This window comes from Notamacropus eugenii, chromosome 3 (genome assembly GCF_028372415.1).
Source record: "Notamacropus eugenii isolate mMacEug1 chromosome 3, mMacEug1.pri_v2, whole genome shotgun sequence".
Lineage (NCBI taxonomy): Eukaryota > Metazoa > Chordata > Mammalia > Diprotodontia > Macropodidae > Notamacropus > Notamacropus eugenii.
The window spans coordinates 367,596,802-367,611,020 of record NC_092874.1 but is presented as its reverse complement, the minus strand read 5'-3'; the positions used below and the strand labels follow the sequence as shown (position 1 = coordinate 367,611,020).

General features: G+C 34.5%; 1 long non-coding RNA gene across 2 annotated transcripts in view; it reads left to right on the top strand.

Annotated features, from left to right (window-relative positions):
- The first annotated feature begins 11,122 nt into the window (after positions 1 to 11,122).
- The window catches only part of LOC140496950 (uncharacterized), a 59,684-nt gene continuing 56,587 nt past the window's right edge, over positions 11,123 to 14,219 (top strand). Inside the window, exons 1-2 of one of the 2 annotated variants that reach the window (XR_011964463.1) lie at positions 11,123 to 11,245; positions 12,642 to 12,778. This is a non-coding gene — a long non-coding RNA (uncharacterized lncRNA). Of the gene's footprint in view, positions 11,246 to 12,368; positions 12,514 to 12,641; positions 12,779 to 14,219 lie in introns of those variants that run through there. The other variant, XR_011964462.1, reaches the window with a different exon arrangement.

The following is a 14,219-nucleotide window of genomic DNA, read 5'->3' as shown; positions in this document are numbered from 1 at the left end:
AGGTTTAGCCTCAGAAAATAAGCATCATGAAATATTGTAAATTTAAAACGTAGAGGCTTTTGTTTGTTTGTTAATCCAGTCCCAACATTGCCAGAGCAATCTCAGAAACATGAGATTTATTTATCTTAGTTTTACAACAACCTCAGAAAAACAATAACACTCGTTTTGAACTTACATTGAGGTTCTAAGCATGACAAGTGATTTTTATGAAAATAATAAAGGAAGAATAATGTTCATGATGTTAGCTCTCAAAATAGTATTAGAATACAGTCAAGCATTTTGCTTGGGAAATCAAAGTAAGTTTCACCATATGCAATTTAATATAAATCACAAATAGAAAATAAACTATCTTATCTTGCTAAAAAACTATCTCCCTTTTTCTGTATGAGGAAATTCAGGCTAGTTACCAAGTGAATAATGAATATCTATTGTTCATGCTTTGAATGGCATTAGATAGACAACCCATATCAATTCTGCTTGACAATGTATGGCATATAGAATTAATTAGGAAGAGAAGAACTAATTGGAAACATTTTTGGAAACTGTGTATTTTTAGTGACTTCAAACTTTTCATTAAAACAAAGACCTATCACTTCTACTGAAATAATTATCTTTTCGTATCAGCCATGAAATAGCATGGATCCTGAAAAATTGTGAATCATCTAAATGGAAATAGAGAAGTGAAAAACAGGCATCAATCAATCAATAGTCAACCTTTAAATAAGCATTTGTTAAGTTCCTGTTACATGCCAGACATTGTGCTAGGTGCTGATGATACAGAGATAAAAATGAAATAGTCCTTTCTCTTAAGGAGCTTAGATTCCATTGCAGGAGACATGAAAAATGTTTTTATTCACATGAAAAGTGTTTTTGTCCACAAGCTCTAAACCATATTTACCTTTCAGGAGGAGTTCACACTACAGGATCATACTATGATTCTTGGAGAGACTGAGTAGAGAGAAAGCTCTTGGGAAAAGAGGGACTTACAAGACTGCCTGAAGTCTGCCCTGATAACCCCAAGTTCAATTTTGGAGGTTTGCAAACATGGTGGGGTGAGCCACCAGATAGGGCAAAATAGAAAATGTTGATTAGCTATATTGTAAAATTGTTTTATGTTCTGATACAGGTTAAATTTACACTTCCCAATTTTTTGTAATCATAGTTATAAATTGTTAATAAATTTTCTTCTAGTCATTCAGTTAATGCACGCTGTGATTCCTTTATGCTTAGCCTTTTTTTTGAGAGTAGTGCTTAGCACATACTTAATAAATAATAGAAATACTTAATAAATACTTATTGTTTAGTTGACTGACTGAATAAATTACCTCTCCAAAAACCCAAATCATTTTATACATTAAGTACCTTCATTGTTTTTTTTTTAGTGGAAACTCAGGATTTAAGAACCATAATTTTTACTATAATTAGCATAATCCCAAAGCTCACCAACATGGGAGATCTTTGCCAGCCAAAGAGTAGGAGAAAAGGAAGCACTCTCTCTTCAGAGGCCAAGTTCCCCACAACTAACCCAGACAAACTCCACAGTGGGGTGCAGGACATGGAGAGGTCAGTGCCACAATCCCCATGCACTCAGACAAATGGTCTTTCCATTTTACATGCAGGAGTGTCTTCCCATATATTTAAGGTAGGAATCATCATGGGCCATGAGAAGTCAATTCTTTTACATATGGAGAATCCATGGTTGGAAATTAATTTTTAAGTTTTCTCCCCCTCTTTTTATGTTACTATCTCTTCTGTATTGGGTTTTTTGTTATGTTATTTTTTGAAGATCTTAATCAATTATTATGCATGGGATTTATAAATTACTATTTTGAATTTTAACTGGTACTTTCTTCAGGTTTTGCTGCTATTTGCATGAAGGAGTTTTATCCTATTTATTTTCTAGTGTTTTTGCATCCCAACCCTTTAATTTTAAATATTTTCATGCCTATTCAATCTTTTCTTCAGTGAGATTTTAAATCTTATTTTAGATTTTGTATGTTTAATGTTTTGCTCTGTTTTGCTTTAGCCACCACTTTTAAAAATCCCCATTCTAGAATCATATTTAATTTTGTCTGTTCTCTGCTGTGATTGGTTTTTTCCCCTCTAGTTCCTTTTGACTGCATTCTTCATTTCCTTGGTTTTCTGGTGTTGGTTTTGTGTTTGTTTTGATGCAGAGATTTTTATTACATTTTGGAGTAACCAACTAATTTTTACAGTGTGTATCCCAGAGAAATCTTATTTCATTTTGAACTTTTATTTTTATATTTTTAGGGTAGCGTCTCCAAGTCTCATGTCTTTATCCTTTATTTGCTACTCACATGAAACTATTGTTATATAAAATGCTTTATTGATACATTTAATCAGTGTGCTATGTGGGAGTGAGGAGGTTTTGAGTCATTGCACACTGTTTTCATGATTATTTGCTTTATATTGGTACATGAAGAATTATTGTTACCGGTTTTCATGATTTTGTGTTTCTTCTTTTTGCACTGATATTTATTTTCATACTTGCTTATGCATTTAAGCTGCCTTCCCACATCTGCAAATATCTGATTACCAAAAACATTAAAAAATTGTGTTGTATGCTCTTAAAGATTAATTTGTCACCAACAATGTAGCAAGAGGCATGTTGAATCTCCCTGTACTGCATAATTGATGGCACAATTTCCTGAACAAATGTAATGAGTCAGCAATGACTAGATGTATACTTCATGCATCTTCACTTTCCATTTCCCAAATAACTACAGGGTATTTTCAATAAGTAGATCCAAATATTACATTCTCATACAAAATAAAACAATAAAGAAAGCTCAAATAACCAAGTAAGTGAATATACTACTATTTTATATAAAAGGTAGCTAAATTCAAAAAATTTGATTCTTTTGGACAATAATCCCTACAGAAGAAGTAATTTTGGTACTCCATTATAAGGATAATTACATGAAATAGGGGCAACTCTTCCTCTATTTTATGAAATTCCTTTAGACATGAATTTCCTAGAAGAAAGTAAAGTTGATCAATTTCCAATGGGGATTTAACCCAAGTGCCCTAATGTGGCACTGTACATAAAGCTTCAAAACACAGAATCAGTAAGATGTGAGTTCAAAATCTGCTTCCATTAATTTCTAGAGGCACCTTGGTGGAACAGTAGATAGGCATTGGATCTGTACTAAAGAAGTTGTTATTTAGTCATTCAGTCGTGTCCTACTTTTCATGACCTCATGGACAAGATCATGGGATTTTCTTGGCAGGTAACAGAGTGTTTTGCCATTTTCTTTTTCATTGTGTCCCTGTTATTAGAGTAGAGGAACTGAGGCAAATATGTTTAACTCACTTGCCCAGGGTCACACAGCTAATAGGTGTCTGAGGCCAGATTGGAATTCAGATTTTTCTGATTCCAAGCCCAGTGCACTATGTGCCCCTGTAAAGGGGTAGTAAGAAAGACTTGAGTTCAAGTTTGGCCTCAAATATTTATTAGCTGTGTGATGCTGGGAAAGTCACTTAAACATTGCCTGCCTTAGTTTCCTCAATTTTAAAATAGGGACAAAAATTATAACTGTCTCTCAGGGTTGTTGTGAGAATCAAATGAGATATTTGTAAAGAGTTTAGCATAGTGCCTAAGATGTAGGTGCTTAATAAATACCTGTTTTTTCCTTCCATTCCTTCTTTATCCCCTTCTTCTCTTCTTTTCCTCCTTCCCTTCCTTACCTCTTTCCTTGTGTGTGATCTTGGTCAATACTGTATTAATGTATTAATTGTGTGTTTTTAATGTATCAATTTCCCATGTTGTATGGTTTACAGTTTAGATATTTTCCTCACCACAACCCCATAGATTAGGTAGTACAAGTCCTCATTTCACAGATGAGGAAAGACCTTAAGAAGTGCAGTCATTGACCACCATAGCCACAGATAGAGTCCAAAGTCAGTTCTCTGACTCCTAGTCCAGTATTTTTTCCATTGTGCCATAGACCTTCTTCAGGAGATTTAGGTGTCCAGATACAGAAGCTATGACTAAGTTATTTTTCTTTAGTCAGGTTTCCTCAGAGACAGATAGCACTTCTGAGGAAACCTGACTGGAGAAATATATTTCACCAGTCAGGCTTCCTCTATTACATTCAACTTGCCTTTGACATAACTCTTTCTATGCTCTTCTCTTACCCTCTTTTGTGTCATTTCCATCAGCATTCATTACATAGAAGTCTATGAGATCTGTAATCTCATCAGGCTTAGGCATTCCTTCCACCAACACAGATTTCAGTCCTTACACTTCTGCATGATTCCTGTACATACCCTTCCATAAATCCTCCAAAGAGATCTATCCTACTTGTTGGAGGTTTCTTCTTATTCTTTAATATTTTGAAGTATCAAATAGAGTATATAATATATAATATTTTGTGCTGCATGACTAATTTATCTCTTTTTGTAACATTTAATTTTTACTATGGCTTTTAGTCCTGCCGAATATAGTTTATGAGTTGAAGCATTCTTACACTGTTCCTAATTTCACTAAATAGTAATCATAAGCTTATAACTTAAAATAGAATCTAATTTTCCACTCTTTTTTCAGCCTGAGGGATGATAAATGAGTTTTCATCTTACCTTATCCTGAACTAAGCCACCATGTCATTTCCTGGACATTTCCAAACTATGGACACTCATTTTCTCATCCTCATACCCAGACAATATACGTAAGTCTTCTACATGTTATCTTCATCTACTAGAATTTAAGTTCCGTGAACGAAGAGACTAACTTGCCCAATTGTATTTTTATCACCAGCACTTTGCACAGGGCCCAAATTTAATAAGCACTTAATAAACATTTTATTTATTTATTCATTTATTCAGTCTGTTATATTTCTTAAGGCAACTTCTTCACTCATGTTAATGAATTAATGAAATCTTATTCCATCATGAATCTCACCTCAACTAATGTGAGAAAATTCTCTTCCTGGTTAAGGCTCCTGATGTTAGATCAATTGAAAAGTCAATCAGCAATCATAATAACATTATATGCAACTATTGTCCAAACTATTATTCTGTCCCTCATAAAAAGTCCAAAAAACCTATTTTCTTTGAATTCATCTTCTAATATATAGACATACTCCCCCATTCTAGATTCACTCTAATAATATGTAATAAATTTGATAATCATTTAACATAAATCTTTTAGGCAAATATTTATATTGTTAAGGCATGTAATTCCTTAGATATGTGTTCTATAAGTTTATTAGATACTTTCTGAAGCAGTTATTTTGATTTCCCGTGAACTTAATTTACAAAAGCTTCAATGAATAAGTGTCCTATTGGATGGATAAATATGTCACTCCTTACCTCTCTCACACAAAAATCAACTCGGTTCAGAACAGTTGATTTAATAGGTTTATAATGATACTTTCTAAAAATGGTGGATATATAAAAAAATTATTCTTATGTTTCTCTATCTGAAAAGACTTGATATGTTGTTTGTAAATAAATATATAGTGTGTATATACATATTATATGTATATGTATGCATATATATGTATATAAAGCAAATACATACACACATGTTGGATTTTTCTAAAATTGAATTTTCCTAAGAAGGGAGAATTAGATGTATTAATTAATCCCAATTAAATTGTGTTGCTGTTAAATGTTTTATTTTTTAAAAGCTTGATTAACTGGGATTTTGTTTCAACTCAGGGCTAAGATTTGAATATATTTTCCCCCAAAATAACCATCTGAAATATAAAAGTGACAAGCAATGGGAACATAATGTTTTCAAATTTTGCTTTATTCAGTTACTTTAAATTTATTAAGCACTTAACCATTGCATGAGGGAGAACATTCACAAATGCAGCAAGGCAGGAGACAGAATAGAATGCTTGATGAATAACTACTCAGGCGGTATGTCTGAAGCCATGAGGGAACTTCATGAGGGAAAATAACATAGTTGACTTATTCCATCATTAAGAGACACCTAAAAATAGCATAATCTTGTAAGAAGACATAACTCCTCCCTGCCCTGCCATGGTTCTTTTATCTATAGCCAGAATATAACATAACTTGTTCCCTTAACTTAGACATTGGCTATTTCCTCAAAGGCACCAAACTTACTGGTAACAGTTTCTTCCTTTAATAAGAAATATTATCAAGAACAAAGGGAAACTTCAATGTTCACATTAACTTTTGGACAGGCACTAGATGTGGAATAGCCATCTTCTACTTTCTTAAGAGACATACCCAAGCTCATTGTTGAAGAACTAAAAACTGATTCAGCAGATTCAGGCCTTAAAAATGGCAGTAACAAATTGCAAATCATTTCTTGAAGAAATTGTCCACCACCAAAAATTACATATTGCCATCCTGATATAACAACCAAGTCACATAGATAATTTAAAAGAGGCAAAGCATTATCTATATGCACAATACTAAGTATTGCAATACTAGTAGCATTTAATAATGCTTTAAGTTTTGCAGTGTTTCACAATAATCTTATTTTGTCCTCACAATAGTAGGTACTATTATTATCCTCATTTTATATAAAAGGCAACTGAGGCAGACAAAGTTCAAGTGTCTTGCCCAGGATCACAGAACTAGCAAGTTTCTGAAGTTAAATTTGACCTCCAGTCTTCCTGACACCAGGCCCTATCTCTTCATCCATTATACCACCTAGTTCTTCATTCACTAAAATGCTAATTTTCCTTTTGTTATATCTATTCCTGACCATTATATATTGCTCTTATAATGGTAATTCCTCTTGTCCAAATATCTGCACTGTTACATTTCATTACTCCCCAAGGTTTTCCAGCACATACCAGTATATTCTAGGTTTGGGATGTCTCTACTCTCCCTGCCATTGGCTTAAGACCCCACAGATTGTATTCCCTCAATTTAGGGGGATCCCTAGTACCTCAATTACATCTATCCATTAAAGTAACCAAAGTTGCTTTACAAAGCATTATTTACTTCAAAGGTAAAGTAAGAACAGGCATATATACATTACCACTAGTGCCTAGGAACATCATTTCTTCTATTCCTCTTCTGTCTTTTGGGAGGGGAAGAGGGTTGTGTTCACTGCTTAGCTCTGTCTCTCTATAGAATTATTCTACCAGTTTCCAAGTCTGAACCCCGCTTTGCTTGGTCCTTGAACTTTGGCTTTCTCAGAACCTCTCTGTTGGCCTAGCAGCAACATCCAGCCATGAATCCTGACTCTGAGGTTATAATGACTCAAACTCCTGGTTCTGACAATTCCACCACCTGTTGCTGGCACTTGAATGGTCAAATGAAGTGAAATGAAACCCCCATTCTGCTTCTCAGGGTCATAAGATGTGAAGGAGCAGGGAAGAAATGAGGAAGGTGGACTTTCCCCTGACATGATTTAGGTTACAGGTGGGGAACCTGTGGCCCTGAGGTCATGTATGGCCCTCTAGATCCTCTAGTGTGACTCTTTGACTGGATCCAGTTCTGGCCACATGTGACCTTGAGGCTGCAGATTCCCCATCCCTGACTAGGTAAGACTAAGACAATAAATTGCAGACCAGGTACCAACCCGTATTGGTAAAAGGAGTTTACTCAACAGGAAATTACTTTACCAGTGAAAGGTGTAGCCCATTTGCACTCTACAGCCAGTAGAAAGAGGCTGCTCATATCACCATTCCCACATGGGAGGGAAACATAGAATATCTCCTCTCAGAAGCAGGCCCCTGCATTCTCCTACATGGGTGCCTCCATCTTGGGTGATCTAGGCATGAAAAAGTCCTATTACACTATCATGCTTATTACTTTGTGATTGTGATCAAATAATTACACAGGAATAATTCAAATGTATTATGATCATGTATGATTGAGCCAGATCTGTCTTCATCATTCAAGTACTATGTTCTGGGGACTTTCTATTTCTTTCAAGTTCAGTTTGTTCATTCAGACATTTTAGTCCTAAATTTACTTTGACATTCATATGCAGAAAATAGCTTCCTCCCCACCCTCAAAAAAATTCAAGGTCAAATGAGTGGTTTTGTCAGTGAACTATTTTACAGCATGAAAGAAGCTGTTTAGGTCTATTCTACTTAGCTAGATTTAGAATAATTTGGCAGAGGTGAGGGCAGTAGGCACTTAAAGTTTATGGACTTGCTGCAAAGCTATTTTTACATGACCATCAATTCTATTGACAAAAAGCATCCCCAGTGAGGTCTGCACATCTGTCAATCAGTTCTGCATCACTAACCAATCATAGAGGTTAAAGAAACCAAATCAAGAAGAAAAGATACTTACCAAAATCATAGTTTATTCCTAACATTGCTAAAAGTGGCAGATTCCATTTCCTGAATTTGAACCACCAATTCTCTGAGGTGGTTTTTTTCCCAGAAAAGTCAACCCTAAGATTCATTTTTTTCTTTTTTAATTGTTGCCATTCATATGAAATACCAATTGATTTATGTATTGGAAGCAGAATAGCTGCCAAAATCCTAATCAAAACTTTTAACAACCCTTATTTTTTACATTTATTTGATATTTTCTACTTCACCATATTTATTCATATCTTTTGCAACATTTCTTAAGATATTTCTCCTTGACAGGATCATGAAGAAACAAAAAATACTAGAGATGGAAGAGACCTTAGAGATCACATAACTCAAATTCCTCATTTTATATGAGGTCTAGAGAGATCAAGAAAATTGCCCAGGACCATGTATTTAGTAGGCAATAGAAGATCCAAATCTAGAACATAGGGTTACAAATTGTTCTTTTTACTACATCACATTATTTCTTACTCTAAACACAGAAGAAAACTTGTTAAGTAAGAATATAGTTTGTGTATTGAAATGGCAAATTAATATTCCATATCTATTGATAAGAAAATTTTCAAAGGAAGACATTCTCTTCCGCCCCATTCTCCTTTACAAAAGAAAAGTATAATGACATGTTAAGGATGAATAAGGACAACTAAAAAAGGAGGAAACATAGCATCCAAGATAAATACATTTTTCACAAATGAATTTTAAAAATAGATTTTAGATTATTTCTAACAGGAATCAGAATCAAAAGCTTTAATCCTGTGTTGTATGTTGCGTGTAATACTGAGCAAGTACCTCAAGGTCATCTTTCTAGCCCGATACATAGCTGAACTGGGATTCTCTCTACAACACCCCCAAGAAGTGTTCATCCAGTCTTGCCTTAATGATCTTTGATGAAGTACATCATTTCTTGAAGTAGCTCACATTCAGTTTTAGAAATCTCTCCTTTTAAGAAATATTTTCCCTATATCAAACCCAAACCATCCTCCTCAGTACTGCTACCCATTATACCCAATACTACACTCTGGTGTCAAATGAAACAAGTCTAATTTTTGTTCCTTCCAATAACCCATAAAATAGCTAAAGAGAGCTATCATTCTCTGACCTTTACTCTAACCCTTAAACCTTTACTAGTCTAAATTTCTTCATAGGTAGATCTGTTTCAGTTCCATGATACAATTATTTTCAGATCTCTAGGATCCTAATAGTAAAATTTGATCTTTTTTTCCCCTTAAAAAGCATTATAAGAATTTAGCCAACACAAATTGTAATATTCCAAGTGGACTTGTTTTTGAGTGGGTTTGTGTATGTGTGTTTTAACTTAGATTTATAGGTTACTTGTGATATCTTATTTCTTAAGCTAGATTTCTAGGACCTTAACCATTTCTATCAAGCTAACACAGGTTGGAATTTTGAAAGGTTGACTTCTTTCTAAGAAGTTTCTTTGTTCCCCTCTCATGTTAGATTCCTAAACTGATTTCTTTTGGAAATTATTGAACTATGTAATGGAACAATCTTAATGGACTTGTTAGATGTGCATCTATTGTCAGATTATCATAAATCTACCTGAAGGAATAAATCAACAGGTATGAAAAGCTGTGACTTGTGATACATTACTCAGAATACCTAAATATCTAGCTAGATGAATATAATATTAATACTAAGAATCTAGAAATTCAATCAGCATCATGAATATAATGGCCTCATCTACCTGGAGAGATCCAACCATGTTGGATTGCTACAAATAGAGTGTTAGAAACCTCTCTGAAAAACACCCAATAGAAATCTGACTATAAGTCAAGTACACTATGGTCAACAATCTAACTATGTAGCTCCAGTTTATGTTTGATTATTCACAACATTGAGAATGTTCCAGAGTTAGTTGAAGGAAGCTATAAATCTAAATGGAAGTTTGATATACAACCATATAGGAAAAAGTCCAACTGGAAAGCCCCAAGTTGTTTTATATCAAGGTTAAATGACTAAAATCTTCTAAATTTCACCGAAAATTTAAATATTGCACTTCTTTTTTTTTAACTCATAGATAGAATTGCATTGGCATAGGAATCTCCTGGTGGAGAAATCCTACCAGTACAGGTTAGCACCTGGTTAGCAACCTACAGTCTTAGGGATATCCCTAGATCATTGAGAGTTTAAATGACTTGCTTGAGAGTCACAAGTCAGGACTTAATTCTAGGTTTGTTTTTTCCTACTCTGAAGATGGCTATCTGCTAGCCCTATGTTTTCTCCCCAGTCTGTATTATCTTAAGCACTTTAGAAATATACTCATTTCCCTCCATCCAGAACCTTGGACTCTGATCCCTGGTCCTTCAGTTCTTACAGGTAAGCTTTCCTTTTATCTTGAGATGGTCCAGGCCAACATAATACATCATTCTCACCCCCTCCTGTACTTCTTTGTGTGTTGTCTTTCTCCATTATACTTCTCAAAAATAGTCAGTCTGACTTGCTTGTATTTGTATCTCTAGTACTTAACTTAGTGCGTGGTATATAGTTAAGTATTTAAAAAATGTTCTCTTTCTCTGTCTGTCTGTCTCTCTCTCCATTGATCTACTTAATATATTAATCTATATAGAAAGTTGTGACATATAAAAAGTTCAAGAGACACAATTTTGGATAATCATTTTCTTAATTATGACTAGTGAATAATTAATAAGAGGATAGTCATTTGATCTTCCTTTGTAAACCAAAAACCCCTCCCAGAGGTCTCTTGGTGCTTATATACTTTTGGAAGAGGGGGTATTCCCAAGAGGCCACAATCAACTCTGATTGGTTAACAATAAGAATGAGTATTATGATGAGGGCCTAGGGATGTGCCTTTGATTATGTCACTCTTACTTCCAGACCACCTCCCTCCTCGGGCAATCTAGACAAAAGATTTACTCCCCACCCAAGCTTGAGTAAGCACGAAGGGTGGAATTCACCTAGATTCCACTCTTTTTACTCTTTAAGTAAGTAAGTTTTTTACTCTAAGCTTCTCTAGTTGGATGGGATCTGAACAAGATTGAGGAGAATGTTAAATCTAATCTCATTATCAGCCCTGTTCTTCAGAGTCTGATTTGACTTAGTAGAGAATGAGGAAATAGAAGGCTTAAAAAAAAATATCCTGATACCCTGATAGTAGTTGGTTATAATAGTAAAAATAATATTATGTTAATAGTAATTAATAGGGTAATATAAGAGAAATAATAATTTCTCTCAAAGTATAAAGCAAAAGACTATCTAAAGGCCAATGTGCATTACAAATAAATAAGTATTTAGATTAGTTGCAAGCTTAAGGAATCAAGGAAATATGTTAGTCAAGTATTTATTTATTATTTACTATATATCAGTGACCATTATTTGCCACCTTCACTACTATATATGTGCTGCTGAATGAGATGGAAAAAAAAAACTTGAATGACTTGAAGAATTTAACCATCTGACCTTTGTCACTGCTGGTCACTGTGGAGTTATTTGCAAATTAGACAAGGTGGGATCCTTTGGTATCTAGAAAACTATAAATGAGAATATGATAATTCATCTGTCTCTCTCTAGGTCCCAGAATTTGACTTAAAAAGGGGATTTCCATTTGTTTACACAAAGTTATTTTTAGGAAAGCTGCAGTTTGTCATCTTTGTGGAGTGCTATTTGTGTTAAGTATACTGTATGTATTTGTGTGTTAACTGTCAGTCTGTACGTGTGTGTGCATGTGCACTCCCATGTTTATGTCTCTCTCAGAGTCTGTGTGAATGGAACTATGTGCACAGAGCTTAGAAGGTATATCGCTAAGGCAATATTCACAGTACTGGTGGTGACTATGAATATGCCAGTGTAGTTCTCAACAGCAAAATATAAAAGATTCTTCATATAGAAGGCAGAATAAAAATATTTATTTAAGCACCAGAAAGCCAAATCCCAGAACCAGAAAGCAAAATCCATCATGGTGACCAAGGAATTAATAAACATGATCGCAGCAGGGGACAAAGCCATTCTCAAACCTCCCTTCCCCCATCCAGGGACATCTCACTATCAACAGTCACAATGTGTCAGTCTCAAACCTCCCTTCCCCCAGCCAGGGACGTCTCACCATCAACTGTCACAATGTTTCAGTTGGCCTGTGTTCTTTCCTCTCTGACCTGACCCCACTCACTCACTTTCTCCCGGTTCCCCTCCACCCTTCCTGTTCTGCCTCTTCAGCAAACTCCTCCCACCACATGTGACCAACCCAGGCTTCCAGGTGAACCAAGCCAATCATATGGCCCCGTAATTAATGAGAAAGATCTTTCCATTTAAATTAGTATTACAGAAGGAAAAAACTTTGCTGACAAATTCACCTCTTTGTGTCATGTTTTTTTGTTCTTTCAGCCTTCAGAACTAGTCTCTGTCTTTGCATTTCTGAAATCGGAGAGGGGAAAAGGGCTGAAGCTCACCTTTTAAATATTAGTTCTTTTCTGGTTCATGAAAAGGAGGAAAGTTTATATGAATTGGAAACCAACCAAAAGGTAAATAGGATTTGATTAGAAAATCTAATTGAATACTTGAGAGTTTTATAAATTAAACTGAAATATTTTGAACTTAGTATTTTTGCTCTAAGTTATATGAGACTCCTACTCATTTTTATAATAGATTATATATTGGAATTTTTGAGAACTGCTTTCCTCCTGCCAAAAGAGAAGGTTGTTTAAGAAAGTAACTGGAAATTTACATGAAAATTATTTGGATAATTGCCTCGTGTTACTTCTATCAAAGTACCAGAAGTTCACTACTGTTTGAATAGATCAAGTTTTTAGAAGCTGCTAAAGTTTCTATGTATTTATTTTATGAAAATTGTAGTAATAACAATTGCAACTTGATTTGAAAGTAAAGAGAAAGTAAATAGAGAACTAAGAATAAACTGAAAGCAACAATTTTTTCCTGAGATTTTAAATGTTGTCGTCAGCAATTGTAATACACAGATTTAACCAAAGCTTTGATTTAGTCTGCTATTGGTCTAGTAGTCATGCCCACCTCCGTTTCAGCATGGTTCGTAAGATGTTGTTTCTAACTTAACATCAGGTCTTGCCCATATTCTATATCAAGCACTATGCAAATTTTGACTTTTGATTTTCTGTGCTCAATTCTGCTTTAGTTATAACCACTATAATAATATCTTACCTTTTTACTTATATCATGCAAATTAAAAATTATTGTTTTTACTCTTTGTATCCTGTGAAAGCTCTCAAGGACTTGAGATGGGACATAGCCTGCTCTCATTAGACCAAATTCCTTGAAGTCTTTGTCTGGGTCAAAACTCAATCCTCTACCTAGAATCTTATTTATAATACTGATCTCAGTACACTTTGAGCTAATTTAATGACAACAGGAATGTTTCCCATCTGATGAAATCCTGAGTCTGGCTTTGGCACCATGTAAATGGAAGTGGGACTTTATGTGATTGGCTGCTTGAGAAACTTAATTATGACTCTTAGCTGAATATATGACTCAAACTGAGCTAAGCATGCTTTGTCCTGGTATATTTGTATTGTCATTCTGTGCTCTTAGGATTGGGCCTGGAGGACCAGTTTTGATGCTGTTATAACCATGTCCTTGGTTTTTCCTCTCCTAGTAAATTTCTATTATCTAGGCAGGTGAACAGTTGAAGTTTGTCATGGCCATACTAAATCTATTAGTTACTAAAATTAATACTAAGACATCTGAATTACTCAAATGAGAAAAATCTTACTGTTTTCAATCTGAATTTTTAGTCATTCCGTATTCTGAGCTAGAGTTAAATTAATGCCTATACATGTTATATGTATGGGATTAAGTCCCCAAAGTATCTCATTCTTTCAGAATAATGTGAGAATAATTACACAAAGATGAAGGAACTTGTGAAACAAAGATACAAATTTACTAAATTGTGAGGTTAAAGTCAGAAACCCATTTCTCTTTTAAGAAATAGAG